The sequence below is a fragment of the Hylaeus volcanicus genome, chromosome 6 (assembly GCF_026283585.1).
Source record: "Hylaeus volcanicus isolate JK05 chromosome 6, UHH_iyHylVolc1.0_haploid, whole genome shotgun sequence".
Classification (NCBI taxonomy): domain Eukaryota; kingdom Metazoa; phylum Arthropoda; class Insecta; order Hymenoptera; family Colletidae; genus Hylaeus; species Hylaeus volcanicus.
This window is the reverse complement of record NC_071981.1, coordinates 17824080-17843079: the sequence shown is the minus strand read 5'-3', so window position 1 is coordinate 17843079 and position 19000 is coordinate 17824080. Positions and strand designations below refer to the sequence as shown.

At 40.7% G+C, this 19000-nt stretch overlaps 1 protein-coding gene across 1 annotated transcript in view; it reads left to right on the top strand.

The window, feature by feature from the left end:
• LOC128879100 (uncharacterized) overlaps window positions 1-19000 on the top strand; it is a 44236-nt gene that overhangs the window by 9560 nt on the left and 15676 nt on the right. Inside the window, exon 2 of the mRNA XM_054127944.1 lies at window positions 12993-13103. The gene's annotated coding sequence lies outside the window, so the exon portion shown is untranslated. The remainder of the gene's footprint in view (window positions 1-12992; window positions 13104-19000) is intronic.

Genomic DNA, 19000 nt, shown 5'->3' with positions numbered 1-19000 from the left:
ACGAAGAAGAAAAAGTTACATCGAAGACCTCGAATGTCAGTTTCGCATGTGTTAAGAAGTAGGGCGTTACATTTACTTCCGCAAAAGTAGTTTTTAATGCACTCCTCTTTCAACCGTCATACATTCGCCACTTCACAGTTTCTTTTCCATCCAAAACGAAATACTCGTTTCACAATCTCGAGCTAATTCATTCCTTGACTCGACAACAATGCTCATAATTCTCGCTATTTAATTGTGTCAATCTACGAGCCCACCTGCTGGGTACAAGGTTTTCTAAAAAAAGGCTCTAAGATTTTGTTTTTCAATAACATGTACTTTTATTTAGTATTCTGACTAGGTTTCATTCTATTCCAATAATTTCCATGAAGGAGCACAGAGTTGCTGGACTCCCACGATTACAATGTCTGTTTTTCCAACGATCCTCGTTGAACCCTGCCGCTTGCGCCTCAATGGCTAACGGGAATATAGAAAACAATACGAAACTACGTTACCTGTCCAGTGGAGTCATTTTAGTAATTATTGTGTTAAGGTTACCTTCGTTGACAGTGGTTCTTTTGTCAGCATTCTATCCTTTCGTCGACACGACCAGTTCTCAAGGATTTTAAGTGATCTTTGCTTTCAGTCGTCGGCTACCTGCCGGTCGTATACGATTACTCGATCTCGATTCGGGTACAAGTGAAACCCATCGATCCAGGTATTTAAATCGCGGTTACCTGGACGCGTAAGTCGGTTGCGCGGTGAAATACAACTTGACCTCGGCTCAATACCAAGTTTGGCCCATTCACGGTCAGGCGTATCGATTCCAAAAATTCTTAGAACTTATGGCAGAAATTTAACGCTACCCTAGGCATTCTGGGTACACCATTGATGTCCCTTGGATTTATAGCCTCTATAGGATCGCAATTCTCATTGACAATGGAAATGTCAATGCCAATCACAATTGAAATGTCAGGAACTACAATCATTAGTCCAATGACTCTACGGCGAGTCTCGCAATTTCTTTAATAAACAAAATAAAAATTCCATTCTAACGCAGTCACAAATACAGCCTCGAGTAACCAAATTTTAGGAGGATATTTTATTGACGCTAATCAGTTCTATACAACCAGTTTATTGGAGGTGTACCCATAGGTTTGTCCCGAATCCTCACTGGTTTTTTCCATGAAAAAAAAAAACGGTTAACCAATCCCACAGGGGAGCAATAAACGGGTCAATAAACACAGGCCCTAAAAGCATACTTTCCAAGTTCAAAAACTTTCACATCGCAGAACTTTATCGTTCCAGTAACTTTTACTACACACGCGTCGATCTTCATGGTGTCGAGCGTTTAATGCGTCGAATAGCGGCACAAAATCGATCGTCGACTCGCTTGATCGCGTTTCGGAAATCCAGCGATAAAACGCGGAATCCTTTATTTCTGGGCACAATCTGCATAGGCTTTGCAGACGTCACAGTCCACCGAACACCGATATTGTAATTCGTTGTGTTTACATGCATCACTTGGTCACTGTTCCAGCCAAGTCACCCGTGTCACGAAATCATCCCACATTCGATAGGAGTCGAACCGATTAGACGATCTTCAATTATGGGGGCATGCGTGCACTCGCAACGACCATCTGGGAAAACGATTAACGAGAGAGGTATTTTTCTGATTCACGTCACCTTTTCGAGCATCCAATCGATGCATTTTTTCATTCTGCAGAATCTGGACTAGGTCTATTATTCTCTCAGGTTATTTAAAGATTCGAGTGTTTACGTGATTATAATTAGTAGGGCAACAGGTGTGGTATGTGGGAGAAGAGCTGATTAGGATTTAATTGGACTGGAATAGAAGAAGTTACACAAACCAGGTTCTATGTTGAGGATAATGGTCGAACGTGTATACCTGCGTGGATAAATGCAATAAATGTACTAGTAAATGGTCAAGTTGGCGTTACTGTACCATTCGTTTGGACTAGTATTGTAATTAGGGTTGGATTAAATAGCAGGTTGTCGTTGTGAATCTCGTCTTTCTTGAGGGAGGGGATTCGGGGAATCCCAGGCAGAAATTCGATGCGTTATGGGGAAAACCCACGTAATTATTGGCAACACTGCTACGATACTGGTGTAAAGGTACGTAAGTGGGCTAACCAGTGTGTGGGTCAGTGTCAAACCACGTCGAACTCGATCTCGACGAAGGATGAGGCTTTCTCAGGGCCAGCGACCGCGGCTACCGAACGGACTTCTGATTTACTCGCGATCGATCGATCTACCAGGCCTGTCTTGTGTTACATAGATCCTCTCGTAACGAATTACCCACAACCACGCGCACGAAATTTCAAAAGTTTACGTCGATTACTTCGACTGGAAAAAAAAATCCTGAAAGTCGCCTCGAAATTGATAAAAATAAAAGAGTGACCCCTTAATCAGATCAAAGACCTTTTTCTTATTCTTTTTTTTCTTTCGTGTGAACGATACTTAAATGGTTCCAAGACGATGCTCGGTACAAAGCGGTCTGGTGGCCTTAGGCTGTCGGCCACTGACACTGTTTCACAACCCGTGCGACGGTCCCCGTTGTCACGTGACAAGTCAGAGTCGAGAAGCAAGTGAAAGATTCACGAAAAAGCAACCGTTCCTCCTGTCCTCTTAAAATCGGTACTAGCCTTGCCCAGTCATCGACATCGCCGGCGCCGACCAGCCTCGTGAAAGGTAACCGAATTCTAATTTCGAAGCCTAGGGGAACACGAGTAGCTCCGTCGCTTTTCCTCCGTTGGCGTTTTAATTACAAGTTGTAATTTACAACGTACGTTCACCCGATTACCGATTCAAGTTTCCAAGAAATCTGTGGAAATTGTAGGAAATAGTAGCTACGACCCACTTTTTTCCACGCTTCCGTTCTCGTTATAAGTGTTTACTTTTGTTGGGGAATAGTTAGGGCTTGGAGTGGAACTAGAAGTCGACTAGAAATTGGAAAGGAACGTTTACGTGAATTTCTAAGTTAAAAATTGAAATCGAATGTTCTTCAGTTGTAGACGGTTTTCTACGTCGTATTTTAATCAAGAACTAAAATTGTTTTAGTTTGTGTGTTCACCAATAGCCAAACAATTCCGTAGATCTTCTCTACTACCTTTAAATCGCACGAATTCCGCGAAATTTGCATTTCCGTCGCCTCGCTGCAAAAGCCCGTAGAGACACCGGGTGCAGTCGATTTAAATACAATGAGGTATAAAGTAATCCTATCGCAACGAAACTCCGTAAAAGTCCCATTACCCTCTCTTAATTAAAACAAAGTCGTCGCTCGAATTACGATTTTAATCTTGCCAAGCGAGCTCGCTTGAGCGCGATCTTGGGTTCAGGTAATTACCTTCCTGAACTGTTTCCCTTTCAGTCGAGCCAACTCGAAACGACCCTTTGATAGGGATCGAGCAGCTCGCTTCCCCGGGGAATCATCCAGATTCGCTTCTAGAAAGTCTAGAGCTTCGGCTGGCTCGATCGTTCGTGGATAATTCGGTTAAACGGGACCGTCTGTTCAAACGATCGCATCTGTTCTTCCGACTAACTGATTTAGTTGACGAATTGACCCGATCGTTAACCTTTCCTAGACGCGTGAGACGATCGTCTTCCACTCTCGAGATTTCGACATCTCTGTATGGGTCGACTGCCACGTCGAGACATGCGTTTCTTTCTTTTGAGCACCTCTTGGATCGACCCTCGAACGCCGCCATTGAAGAAAGTTTAACTAAATTTCTGAAAGTCGAAGTAAAGGGCTCGTTTATTTTTACCAGTTCAGAAGCAATTTTCGTGATTTTCTTGCTGACAACGTAATCGACATGAACTTTTGAAATTTGGTATGCTTGTTTGTACATGTATACAAGTTCGATTATTTCAATTTCGTAAGGTTCACCAGTCACTCGAGGCCAGAGTTCTTCAATTAAAAATAATAATCGCTTCAAATCTAATTACTTTTTAGAAATAACCTTCTAACATACGAGGTGGCTCGCACATGGTAGAGTACATCCTGTATACTATAAATACGAATGTCTGTCATCGAAGTGATTGTGACGCAGATGGTGTAAGCTGGCTGTTCATCTGTCGCACGGCCACTTCGATGACAAAGATTGATATTCGTAATATCTGGATACACACAACAAAGTCTGTTACTTTAATGACCCGTGCTACTAAAATTACCGAAAGGGCCTACGGAGATTCATATTTTCATAGATACACAAAGAGTAATAATTGTATCAGGCTTATACGTTCGACACTTTCGTTAACATTCCTATTTTCCTTTTTACTTCTTCGTACATTTTTGTTTCTTTATAACGAGCACTTTAGAATGCCCTTTAGAGAATGGTAATGGACCAGAGGTGTCGAGACGTCGCCTTCGCGCGGCTTGTCGGCGATTTATGCTGAAAGTCTTCAAGGTCGCGGAAATGTCGAGCTCCTTCACCAAGTGAAGGTGGCCTTTCAGTCTGCGCCGCGACTAATCGAACAAGACAATGCTTGGGAACGACTCCTTCGCGAGAAGCATCTCTGTGGCATGCTTGAAAAAAAAAAATATCCGACCGTGGTGTTTCGACGTAGATGCTCGTCGATCATTGTTTATGCAGTACTTGAGAACCCGACTGGAATGATTCTGCGCAGCGGCGAACGTTCCGCGCTGACCGCTCGTTCCGAAACCACTATACTCTTAAAATATCCTGGTCGAAACGAAGTTTCAGATTGTTTTCGGGAATGGAGTTGTAAAATTGCCTGTCGGTTTATGCTTCACGACTGTCGATCATTTCTACTTGTCGTATCGAGGGATTTGAAATAATGCCTTTAAACAATTATCAATAAAGAAAGAAGGAATCGATAGTAGATTAAATCAACAAGTATCACGGTTTCAATGGATTAGGTTGTTTCTCTTCTTATATACTCACTAAAGTGCGCGTTTCAGCAACGCGGTCGATTACGCAAGCTTTTTGTTTTCTCGAGTCGGCAACAATTTGTAAACAATAACGACTGTTGCGCTTCCGTAGAGTGTGTCGAGGAAACATAATCATCGAAATTCGTCCACGATTCGCGAAGCAACGCGTATCGTCGCGACGAGGACGAGGCGAGGCTCGCGCAACGCGAGGCGAATTTTCGTTTGGTGTGAATTTTATCGTGTTCCGATATAAACCGCTCGATACTCGTGTGTTAATTGTTCAATTAGGCCTAATTACTCTGCCGAGGACTGGTAACGAGATTAATTTTCGTCGAGTGCCGAGCTATTAATAATTTGCTCGAGACCCCAGTAATTAGCATCTCGCGTTGAACGTAATTAACCGGGGAGGCGTATCACGGTGTTTTGTTGGCACGTTGTTAAAAATCGTGGATCGGTAAGAGACGATGGATTTAGAGATTCGAGGAGTTAATTTTACATTCGTGGTAATTTGGTTCCAGTCGATCTGGGTCGCAGAGGACATTGTAATAGATTTAGCAGTAAGAAAGAGAATGAATATTTATATCTATGCTTTTGTGGATTATAAATAAACGAATGAGGCTTGGACTAAAATTTACTTCGTCATTGGAAAGTGTGACACAAATTTTGTGCATTTATACATGCAAAATTACATTTCTACATGTATTATGTATTTTTATTAGCACCCACAGTTTATTTGTTAACGTTTCAAGTCACTCGTACAATAATCAATAAAACGTAATTGAAACTGGGTTTGAGAAGAATTGAGAAATTGTATTGCAATGATAAATACGAAGCAGTAAATAAGCACTAAACGGTAAATGAAAAATAAAACGATTCTTAGAATTTTTCCAAGTATAGTCGCATTGCGTATAACTCTTGATTGAAAATCAAGTTTATAGAGGTACTTATATCACTAGCAACGTCTCCGTTTCTTCCATTAAATTGCGTCAAGTATCACAGAAATAGAATGCATCGATACATAAATTGTTGTAATAAAAGGTAAGAAATAGGTCAGTCGTGACAGTTCCACAACGAAAAACTCGAAACCTGCTCGGGTGACTAAGAAAGATGAGACGTGATGCAAACGAATTATGTGTGTCAGCATTCTATATTATCAAATGTTATTATTTGTCGTGAAAAAAATGCATTTATACGTACACAAAATTCGTCTTCTTTATATAAAGACGAATCGTTGGCGAAGCGAAAGGAAATCGATGTTCGAGTCGATTAAATTTCAATTGGAACGAAAACAGCTTAATTCGACTGGCAGACGGACGTTATGATCTCGGTCGTGGCGTGTAGAATCTTTTAATGAAAGAAAACAGAGTCGTCAACTTTTGGCAACCGCGATCGTTTTCGTTTCTGTCAGACATTTATTCTTGGACCAATTTTTCATGTTACACGAACGAGGAAGCATATTTATCAGGTATGAATCACTTTCGTGTAGGTTACTTGGATTTGAAAAGGAGAATTGCTATAATCGCCGCTTTATTACAAATCTTTGCATATAAAATATTCACGCTGACAAAGTTCCAACACAGCATGATTGGTAACTTCCGAACCGGAAGTGGGAGGGACCAGGAGCCCCGAAACAGCTCACAACTCCGAGCCAAGACCTTCCAAGTACCCTGAAGAACAGATACTCGAGACGACTCGATATCTCTCGCAAAATCACCCTTTCAATTTCTTAAACTATAATTCTCATCTATCAGACGGTAAAAAATCGTTCACCTCTCCTTCGGCCCCTCTAAATCGTTACGGTTACGTAGCCAAGGAACTCGCCCGCCTCTGACACGGAACATAAAGGCAGAAACAAACGTGTACTCGAGAAAAACGTCGAAAGGGAGAAGCCCTCGGGTCACGGGTTCCCGGATCGTAAAGTTGAGGCCGCGACTTTAAAGCCTGTCGCGTTTCGAACATTCCAGAGATGTCTGCGCGCCCACGAAAAGGCTGGTCTGCGTGGAAACGCGATGAAAGCTCGATCAGCGCCGGCTACGACCTCGAGGAAAGATGCTGGACGTAGAAACTGAAAGCGCCTCTCTCGGCTCGGGCTTCTTGGCCTTCGGCCAAAACTTTCCAGACTGTTGGGCGCATTACTCGACAACGGCCGCGAGGCAACGTTATCGAAGGAAAAGCTCATCCCGGTGGGAATAATATTTACGGTACCGCGGACATTGATGTAGAGAGGGGGCGGCGCGATCGTCGACATTGAGACCAAACAGAAGCCACCTACGCCTGGCTTATCTTGGGCACCTTCCCTTGCTATCGAACGCGCGATGCGCGTGGCTTTCGTGTGCGTGCAATTTATCTAAAAAATAGACGACTGAACAAGTGGTTCTTCGTATTGGCGCAAGAGGCATTTGCACAGGACCTAGGTTGAAAAGAACCTCCAGTTTACCTTACACAAAGAAAGATAGCTGCCTAGATTACGTATGAATGGGGCAGCCTAAGAAGAGAATATTTCAATTCATTAATTTCAGGATGTCGAATGAAAATCACCATTTAGCACAGAATATTATAATTTGTTTCATGAATTAGACAAAACACTCGCAATAGATGTTTTTGCGCGTCATAGCAAAAAGGTCGAGAGAAAAGAAGCTCGAGAGCGGGGGTGGTTGATTTATAGCATAATAATCGATGCTAAAGGTTCCTGGAGTTGTTTCGGCTTATCTTGGCTCAACTTGTTATCGCGCGACGTGCAAAACTATACGATTTATGGATTTCTTTCAAGCCGCAGCAGATGTTCCACGCTCAGCGATAAATTTAAGCGAAGAAGTAGGGTGAGCGTCGAGTATTAGAAAGATTTATTCGTAAAATTCTCGTGTGAAGCGTGTAAAGCCCTCTCGGTAAAGGAAACGTTTTAAACGTGTATCTTTGGTGCTCTTCGTCGAGGGAAAAGATTGGTACCATTTATTCAAACATATGCCAGCGACGGCAGAAAGAACATTCAAGTATGAAAGACAAATTTATGACGAACTTTGAGACTGTGAATGGCTGGCGCCATTCGCTATTTTTATGTATTTTTTTTTTCTAAAGTCTTTCTACCTTCCCTCAAGGAAAAGTAGCATGTAGATAAGTATATCTTAAATTAATAAATTTGCAAGTATGCAAATTATTAGCAAAATTTGGCATTTATTTCTGTTGCAAAATCCATCCTTTTACCACCAAAATCTCCATCGCATCGTTCTCGAGCACGCAAGACACCCAAAGTGAACGCGTCAACGCTTTCTGGTTGCGCATTACCTCGGGAACTCTGTGTTGTTGGTTGCTATTAACGGTCTCGAAAATGAACCATAATTTATGGATCCCGTCGAAAGCGTGTTTTCAGAACGTAAACGTTCCCATGCTACGCGTTATATTCGACACGGATAAAAACAATTCATCGCCATGTGTACACGTACGCATACTAATCCGAAGGCACTTGCTAAAATTGCGCGCAAGTCTCGAAAGAAGTATGAAAGGAGATGAAATCTTTAAAAGATTTAACGACGCGCCAGCTTATTTCATCGAAACGATTATCGTCTCGCTGAAATTAATTTTAAACCTTGATTGATCCATCCAGTATCGAGTTCTCCTATTTATTAATACAATTTGCGTTGTATTCGTTTTGAAATTTCACTTTGCACAGATGTGATCGAAAAATTCATTAAAAAATGAATTGTCTGGTTCACGCGACCGATTTTCTGATATTTTCTTTTACTACCGAATTATCCTTCTTTTGTTACTTTAATTGCGATATAACGACTAGTGTCTCCCAAAGTCCAGATAAACTCTGGACATGAGTAAAGCATGGTAGCTGGCCTTTTATTTGCCGTACAGCTTTGAACTCTCCTAACAATACGTTTTAATAGGCTCCACGATCGCACACGACGTCTATTATTCAAGGGCATTTATTAGATCCTTACTGCGCGTGTTCCCTCGGGTCCAAGTCGAATCTATTCTTTCAACGACGTCTGTTCCCATTAATTTATGTGTGTAAGTACGCGATGATATAGTATCACGACATTTCGAGATTGTGAATTACATAGATGTAATGAGCTGTTCAATTGATATGAAAGACTGGAGCCAAGTGTAATGTAGTGGTCACTTGAAATAAAACACGAGTTCAAGTAAATTCAAGTTTGTAAAAATAGAATATACTGTGAAGTAAAGATGATTAGGCGAGGTTCAACGAATTTCTATTCCAGGCATAGGCCTATCCTTGTACTTTCACGGTCTGCCAGAAGTAATCCGAACGATTCTTTATTCGAAATATTATTATCATCGAGGAAACAAGCAATTTCCTGCAGCCATTAAATTAAATATTACCCTGCGCGTTATAAATGACCCTTGCCGAGGGCTCAACGTGTAATTTAAATCACTGACATAGGCGAAACCGTTATTAACCCTTTAGGGACGGGTGGCAGGATATGCTGGACAACATAGAATCACACGGTGACAAAACATGTACTTTATTAATTTAAGACGTACTAATCTACGTGGTAATTTTCCTCGAGAAGAGGTACAGAGACCCCTGAAAATAAAAATACACAAAAATAGTGTGAAGGGTGGTTGAATAAACACAAAGCTCGAGAAATGGAGTCTCGTCCGCGAAACGTCCTTTCCCAGGCCATCGCGCAAAGTAGGGTTCACCTTTCACGCGTTTCAACACCCAAGCCAAAGAAACACGTCGCCCCTCCCCCGAGCAAGAGGCGCCGTAAACGAGTCGGAGTCTCAAACGGCTAAAAAAGACACGAAGGGTTTTTTTTTAAAGGGTTTAAAAATACACACACGGTTCGTGATTCACCTGAGACTCGAACACAATGGGTCCCCGTTCCTCGGGGAATAGTGCGTGGCGCGCGCGTCTCCTTTGTTTATTTTCGTGCACATGCACCTTGCTGACCCTCTTACCTTGACCGTGGCGCAACTGAATCCCCCTCGATGACTCCATAGGCGTAACTTCAAAGCGAACAGTCTCGGCCCAAGCCGTTTCCCACCTCCGCCGACGCGGTTAGGAAAAGGGAAACTTTTCCTTCGCTCGCGATCGGCATCCGGGATACGGTCGCCGGTCGGCCTTAGACCGGCGTAAAAATCTTTATTAAAGTACTGGTGGATCCTTTGCCTGCGAGGACTTCAAGGTGGACTCGAATTTAAAGGAGGTATCGCTGGGTAATCAATTCGTGCGCGCAGCCGGACGAGAACCGGACCTAAAGTGACGCACGTGGAAAGTTTCATCGGTGTTTTTCAGTCGCTAGTGAAAAATTGGAATAAGCAACCTGTGCTCGATGTAAACGAGCCTTGAACCGCGCGATTCATGTTACTCGCTGTTTCTCAACGTGATGGATGATTGACACCTTACACTATCGATCATTAACCCATTGACTGCGAGGTGATTTTTGCTGGAAAATCTAAGAGCCATGTGTGAATTTTAAAATAATATCAGCTTATAGTTTCAGAGATAAACATTGAAAACTTAGAATAAGTTTCTGGATTCCATCCAACGCCATTGTTCGCCATTCTTCGTTTCAGCTTGGCATCTTTCGTTTCAGTTGGGGAAATATCCTCGCTATCTGCGAAATCCTCATTTCGAAAATAGGAACAGCGTGACTTGAACGTGTTGACGTTGAAAATTAAAGTGACCACGGCGTGGCAAAGCCCACGATCATTAATGACAGAGTCATCAGCGGGTAACCAACAAATTTACGACTGTTTACACGTTAAACTGACGCTGCTCAACGGAGAATAGCGGCAATAAAAGCGTGTATTTTAGTTGGCTGGGATCAAACGAACGCCATTTAATTGAGCCATTCGTTGCGGGAAAGTTTATGGTTCATTTCGAGACGAGCGAAACGAAAAATTTCCGCAAAATTCGGTGGATCTAATGGCGCCGATACTTTCCGAAACGTCGAATGTTTTCTTTTTGCGTCGCCCGCTTTTTCCACGCGATTCGATTCGTATCGAATGGTCTAGCTATCGCGTGAGAGAATTCATTGACTCGATAGCACGGATAAATGTATCAACAGACCGTTTCCTCGATCGATTAATACTGTTCGGTAGGAAAGTACTGTGCCCTGTCAATTGAAACGATCTCTTTTCTTATTTTATTATTTTTTATATGATCCAAACCCAAGTTTAGTAACGTACTAAAAATGTCGAGCTAATGTTTTTTGAGAGGGCACGGTGCAGGTGTGCAGTATCCAGCGGATAATGGAAAATTCTCGGCACTCGTTCCTGAAGAGTGTGCGAAAGACGGGGGTAAAAGTAAGGGAAAATAGATCAAGTCTTTCCTCTTTCGTGCCTTGCGTGTACCTTTGACCGTAAAAGAGTGTTATATCGGAAATTCAGCACCTTTCCGATAGAAGAGATAAAGGGAAAGAACTCGAGTGTCATTCTTCGCTGCCAACTCCCCGCCCTCTTCGGAATATCTCCCGCCATCGCTCGATTCGGCACGTTTCTCCATATCATAAAATGTGTAAACTTGTTCCATTCTCTCAAGTATTCCGCTATACGTGACGAACCGTTACGCTTTTAATTTTATTGGATTTATATTTCAGTTATTTGAAATGAAAACGAAAGAAATTTCTGAGATCTGAAAGAGTGAAAGTAAAGGTGAATACTTTCGTTACGAGTAACGACACATTTGCGACTTCGTTACTTTCGAACGAAGAATACAAATTTTAATCGCTGGAAGTTGCTGTTCGTCTCCACGAATAATTAACTAATTAATTGGGGAAACTTCAATGACAATATAACGAATACAAAGTTGTCGTCCATATGGGCGATTTGTATCTCATGTTGGAGCGGAAGTGGGTCGTATCACAAGCACGATTGCACGAGGTGATTATGTTTCCCTGCGAGAAAACAGACGCGAAAAACATTTATTACTTCGACTGTAAAATTTCCGTACGCTTTACAGGCGGGTTAAAAAAAAAACAGACATCATAAATGATCATCTTTTTTTATCGATTATAAGTGCCTACTAGCATTGACCTGCAAGTTATACACTATAAAATAAAGTAGCTGTATAATAGTACTACAATCTCTTATATTTTTTATCTTTAAAGCGAATAAGATCTATCCTTCTATTTTCCAATTCTTCGACCGCAGTTGCGAATAATTATCCGAAATGACAACCGATTGATATTTCAAGTAAAATGTAAAAAAAGACTTTATGCTTGCCGTATAATTTGCAAATTGTAAACGTCTTTTTAGATGCGGATGATTTAATCGCGCTATATTGAATTCTACTCGAACATGTTATTACTCACTCGAATAATTATTTAACAATTTTCACTTCACGATCGATAAGTGTCACTTCGCACTGCAACAGGTCCACTCATTTCTTTAAACGATCGATAAAGTCTGCCTCGTGAGATATTCATACTCATACATAATTCAGAATTGCGCCACTAACGCCGCGTATACCTCGATACAGACGCATAATTACTGCGTAAACCTGTATAAATCTGCATAACAAGAACAACAATTTAATCGTGCTGTTAAATACAAATGAAAGAAATTATAAATAATCGTTAGAGCGAGCGCGAACTTTCCCTTCTTTGCATTACACGTCTGAAGACATTAATGGTTTCGTTACAAGGGCATTTAAATCATTCCCAGCAGTGGTGCCATAATTTATCGATACGAATACGCGAATGTCAGCCGTGTCATATTTTCAATTAGAATTAATATAGCCGGCGAGCTCCGAGGCAGCATTATTATTTTAAAGTCAGCAAGTCTATAAAGCAGTTGAATAATTCGAACAATAGAGACCGAGGCATTTAAATGGGTCACACCTGAATATTTCTGTTGTTAATGGTTGCGTGGCTGTTGGCAACACCTTAGGGCAATGATCTTCCATTCTAAGGGGCATACGTAACGATAGGAAAAAATTTGTTTTCGATGCCCCAAGAGTGGGAAAGATAGACCAACAATGACGAAGATGACGCTAACAAGCACAACTTACGCGACCTTAACAAACCTAATATTATCACAACAATACTAAACACGTCTACGTGCATAATATATTTTTCTTACTTCTTTTCAATTTACTATCACTAACGATCTTGTGTTACTTCAATTTAAGGACACACCTAACAAGAGGAATCTACCGTCCAAACGAGCGCTTACTGAATGGCCCACCCTGTATATGCTGAGGACTACATGTGAACAGAGTGCAGAACATTAGGGGTTTCTGGTGAGTACTTAATAACTTTTGGTTTCTTTCAAATTATTTTTTGTTTTCCTTACTCTTTTCTTCGTGGGAGATAAGATGCATTAAAGTATCAAAGTTGTTCATCTCGACGCTAACAAAGTTTGTGCCTCTCAATAATGAAATATCACTCCTGTGGTGCAACCAAATGTGCATTCAAAATCGAAGTTTAAATGCCAACATTGTTTCACCAATCTAATACTCGTAGTATCTTTCGATAGATGTCTCGTAAACAGATACGAAACGTGACTGTGCGGCACTTATCATATTAAAAAATAATCTTAAAGTCTACGTACAGTGTAACCTGAAGAGGTTACGAAGATAACTCCTTCGTGAAACCTTTTTGAAACTTGTGCTTTCGTAGGAACCATTCCCATTTTTTCGATAGAGATAACCGAACCCTATTGGTTCTTTCGTAGTATAAGTTGGGTCCACCAGAGTGCCCCCCGAGTCGTCACCGTCGATTTCCGTAATTCACGCGCGAATGACCGCGCGTGTCCCATTAACGCCGGGAGCGTTTGAAAAAAGACCGTAGAAACAGCGTTTCGCAACGCTCCCTTTTGCCCCACCTCCCTGTGTTCTTGCAGTTTTTGTTCCCTTCTGGAGTGCACGCGCGAGGGTTCACGCGTGGAACGCTTTATTGGCTACGTTTATGGCAGCCGCATCGAAATGAATCGGTAGCGGCTGGGGTTGCCATCCCTGAATCGCGGGGAAAGAGTTGGTCTATCAGATAAACAATAATATTGGGTTGGAACAAAAGTTCGTGGAGGTTTTCAAGCGAAGTTCGTAGACAAGTTTCATATATTTATATTTATTGTTTTAGTAAACTACGGGGCGCTATTCGGTCCCAGGATCCTTCGCCATTTTGTAGCGTCGATTCACTTGGGTAATCCTAACAGCGACCCTGAATCGCGGCGCATCAGCGTTACTTCATTCGCTGACCCTGAGTTAGGGTTGCTTTCGTAATAGTGGCAACGAGAAATTCACTCGGAATTCATTATGTACGCGGGAACTGTTAGCGTTAATTAGGACCGTTAAATTCCTTACACGCCGAGTGTTAACCTAGTAACTGCGTCGGGCGAACATATCGGCGCCATTTATAGGTATCCTTTTTTTTCCTGTCACGCGCTAATGCGTATCGATGCAAATCTGGAGGCTTAATCTCCCTTTTTGTTCGCATTGAAAAAGTTACTTTTCAATAGCGTGCTCGAGCAGCAAGACTATCGTTCGAACTCGAAAGTCAATCTTATCTCTTTCACAATTAAAATTGCCAATCGTGCTATAAAAGAGTCGATCTACTTTAATTTGTGGTTCAACTTGATCACAGTGGTGATACTAATTGAACAGAAAATTGTATATATTTGTCAATAGAAATTATAAATCGTTATGCCTTGTCCTAGTTTGTAGAATCACCTTGCACATTCAAGGATATTTTACGCTTCTATCTTTATCAGTCTGTGCATAAGAAATTAGCGAATAACAAACAATAAATAATTCATTAATGGGTAGTTGCGATTATTATCGTGTTATAATGCACGATGTAGGGACACTTGTCCCATTAGAAGTCGCAGCTGATAGAGGTTTTCGAGTAGGTGGTCGCGTTTACGATATTCCTTGGCCCAAGATAACCCGAACGAGGTGTGCCATTAAAGCCAATTTGTATGTATTAGAGCAATTATCGCGAGACCATTTACATCCACGAACACATGGAACTCTCGCCACTAACCATCCCGTTAATTAAGAGATACCGCAATAATTATCAACAACCCGAGCAACGTTTCCCAAGTGCTTACTCATGCTTTTCTCTTGTGCATCGCTACTCCATTTTCACGGAGGTTATGTTACTGCTCCATTCGACAATTTTTATCTTTATTGATGCTTTATACTAATTCTCTAAGGAAACTAATCGTACAGTTTAAAAATTATACTCTCAAATTCTCATATTCTATTTTTGTTTACAGACACCTAATTGTACTATTACAGTTCCGAAACAACTGTATCAAGCCTAGAATTTTTATTTTTACTCGGTTAATGGTACTGTTACGTCTCTAAAATTGTCCTCTGTTTACGGATCTAATGGTACTGTTATAATTCTAAAATTCTAGTTGTTCGCGACGCTAATGGTACTGTTACAACTCGAAAATCCTCTTATTCTAAACACGCAGGCCATTCTACAGTACCGTGACCTTAACAACTCTTTCTTGTTAGCTGAAACACATATACTCCGCTTCACAATGACTCTTAAGTGCCATTTCTAGCGCCTTTTGTTTCTGCATCCAAAATGAACGAGGAAGAACGATGTTTCACTGTCGATTTTGGAAAATCGAAATTTCTAACGTCGTTTTCTTTTTTAATTTTTGTTGCTCATCTTGAAAACTTTATTATTCTTTATCATTTTATCACTCAGCTTACATAAAGTACGCAGCCTAAGAATACGATGACGCAATAACGCGATTATCAATGTATTATTTTGCAGGCTAATAAATAGCAATTACTGATCGGTATTTTTGATTCTAAAAATTATAGCTATTATTTATTACCGTTCAAATTACAATCGAAGGAAATTGATATCATGCTTATTATCACTAGCGTGTTTTTTAATTAAGCTCCAGTTTTCAATTATCTAAGCCTGTGACATAATCGATGGGTATGCGGGTACCAACCGTGTCGCTGTAGCGCGACACGTTGCGACCAAATGTTGTCTCATGCGTATAAAATAGCGCAAAAATTTTCCAATCGTACCACGTGCCCACGGAATGGGATTTCACAGACCGACGAAGGAGCGCGAAGTATCTGCGGCGCCTGAATTCAATCCTTCCGAGACGAATTCTTTTGAATCAATTTTTTACGGTCACTTTCTGAATTCTTCGACGCACTGGGCACGTGATGCTGACAAAGAAGAGCGAAATGGCGCAAAACGTTGCAAGACGTCGTAAAAGAAATTACTGCAATAATTAATATTGACCTTCGAAGTGGAATAATGATGGCGTTGTTATTTTTCAGTTGTAATTATGGCTACTGGTTAATAATTGGAATATGAAGTTACTTATTTCTTTTTTGAACGCTACAACGATTGAAGCAAAAATTAGAAGATTTCAAAATCTATTTTAAAAACAATTTCGATAGATTTAACAGTATTAAATTTAACATAAATCAGTAATATGGGAATCTCGGATTTTCCTAAAGATTCGAGGCAGAAGAAAGCGTTACTAGCGTCGGTGAGCCGTCGAATTGCGAGAGACTCGGCGTCGAAGTCTATCAGAGCGTGTCTGAAGGAGTTGCATTAATTTTTCATCGATTCCAGTTTGCTGCTGTCATTAAATACTGCTCAACAGGGTCGGGTCTATCATTATTTCGAATAATACAGGGTGTTATAGCACGAATATACACAGCTTCGCTCGACTACCATACCATAAACAATTTTTACAAAATTCATGTTAACTCTAAACTAACCGCTTCACAAAATTAACGAATAGTACTTAAAATAGGGTGATTAATAAGTCGAGAATCGGCTGCATTCTCCGTGCAATTACTTTCATTCGTTACAAGTTCCTGTTTTAGAAGTAGCGACCGTAAAATGTTGACATATTTTCGATCATGGAAGTTTATTTAAGACTGTATAGTGCATCGACTGACAAGTTGAGATTTTACAGTACCATTCCCTTAAAAATTTCCTTTGAAAAAGTTAGAGGTAACCGATACAGTAAAAAGGTTATCTTCCAATGGCTGTTAGACTTCCCAATATGGTTCTTATTAATCATAAAAGAAATATTTTTAAATTGTTAAGATATTTAAAAAAAAAAAAGGCGAAAGGTAAATGAAATGGTAGAAAAATGGCTATGTCAGGATTCGTCGACGGCACTTCGTGTACCTGACAAGTATTTACATAATTCTCTTTTCCTGTTCCGGTAAACGAACGGGAACGAGTTTTTGTCACGCGATTGACCAAGTCGTCAGTGGCATACACCGTTGTCCAAAAGTTGGAAGCATCATCTGACATAAATATAATATTTTTAAATTGTTGCTCCAACAGATATTCAATTTGAAATAAAATGTTCTACGTCGTGGTTTCTTGAGAAAGAGCAATTTGTCAAATTTTGTTGTAATGAATATTATAATAACCGATGTCCTAATATGAAACAATGTAACTTGACAGATACAAGTACATCCATAAATTTAATTTCTAAAGAGATAAAATTCCGCTCCAATCTTTTGAACAACGTTGTATGGATATCGGAAGAAAGCGATTTGTCGAGTTACATTTGCGTGAATTTCATCGAACTACCAACACGCAAGAAAATTTTCTCAGCTTCGACTTTTTAATCCTTTCTTTTCCTCAAATTATTTAAATTTTCCTCCGAGTATCTTTTCGAAAAATCGATGAAAGCGATGCAATAATCGAGGTAGCCAGTTTTACACGTCAATGTCTCTTATTTGCACTTGTCGTCGCTCGCTTTCACATAAACGAATTACGGCGACGCATCGATGCGAATTACTTTTGATCGATTCCGTTTCTTCGATCAGACAGTTCGCAGGAATACACGCTCCAAAGTCGAACGACCGTTTACGTGTGTAACAAACGTTGTTGCTTTACGACGTCAGGTGCTGACAGATTAATTAGTTTACATAAAACTTCGCCGATGGCACCAAAGCGAGACAGTTGGTCCCAAGGTCCCCCACACGCTGTTACACGCGATAGCAATAAATATTACTTAATGTTGCGTGCTACAAAGAAAACGGGGAATTCTTAACGTCGATATTTCTACGCCGTTTAGTTCGTAGACGTAAGAAAAACGCACACTCGGGACGTCCATCGTTGCTTAACGCGTGGAGCGGTAATCCTAGTAATTGCGTAATGTAATATTCATTGTTCGAATAGTGCGTATAACTTTCGCAGTACTACTGAATTGCTCGAATTAATTCGTTGCAGATTTCTAATTGCCGTTGAAACTGAAACAGAAAGAAAGGATTTATTTTTTATCAGTTCGAAGACTGATCTGTAAAGAGGACAAACACATTTTTTATTTTAACCCAATCATTAGAAACAGATACTTTTTTTAAAGCAATTATAACAAAAAATTTTACAACAGCTCGTTTCTTGACTGAGATTATTTTTATTTAGTCTTAGCCTTTATACAAGGTGTGCAATCTTTCAGAGAGTCCATCGGGTGAAGATCAAGAATTAATAAAATTGCAAACTTGATTTTCCTTAATAAATATATATTCAAATGTTATTGATTGCATAGCGAAAATTTAGTTCTCCGCACTCCACTCATTTTCGCCCACAGAATCATCTTACAAAAGTGTGTCCATCTGTAATTTCTGTATAGCCCACCTGCAGTTCTGTATAGAAATCGGAATATTCATGGAGTGATAAGACTCAGGTGCGACTGGTATTTGGAGAACGCAGCGGTATCATTTTTTTCACGCATGAAAGATCCCGTTGAGCCGCGGGTAGACTTAATTCTTCATAAAACGGTGGATACGTTTTCCCTTTCCAATATTTCCACGTGAAAGAATTTCAGCTCTGGGCTGCGCGGCATGAAAGTCTTGAGGCACGTGCATACACACAACGAAACGAGCGAGCAATCGTCGTTCAATGCACACGAATATTGAAAGTCGCCTGTCCCGAGGGCGCGGGTTCACAGCTCACCAGGCAAGAATGTTTTTGTCAAGCTTGAAACGCTGGGCCCTCCGCATCCATCTCATTTTATTACATCCTATAAGAACCCTGAATCGTGTCGCGCTCAAACGCGCCAGAGGAAATGTGAAATGGGCTCGAACAAGAAAGGACCAGAAGTTTGAAACACGCTTTCTTAATTAGTCTTTTAGGGGTGGGGAGTAGAAAGAGTCTAGAGAGTACGAAGTTACGCTTCGTTTGA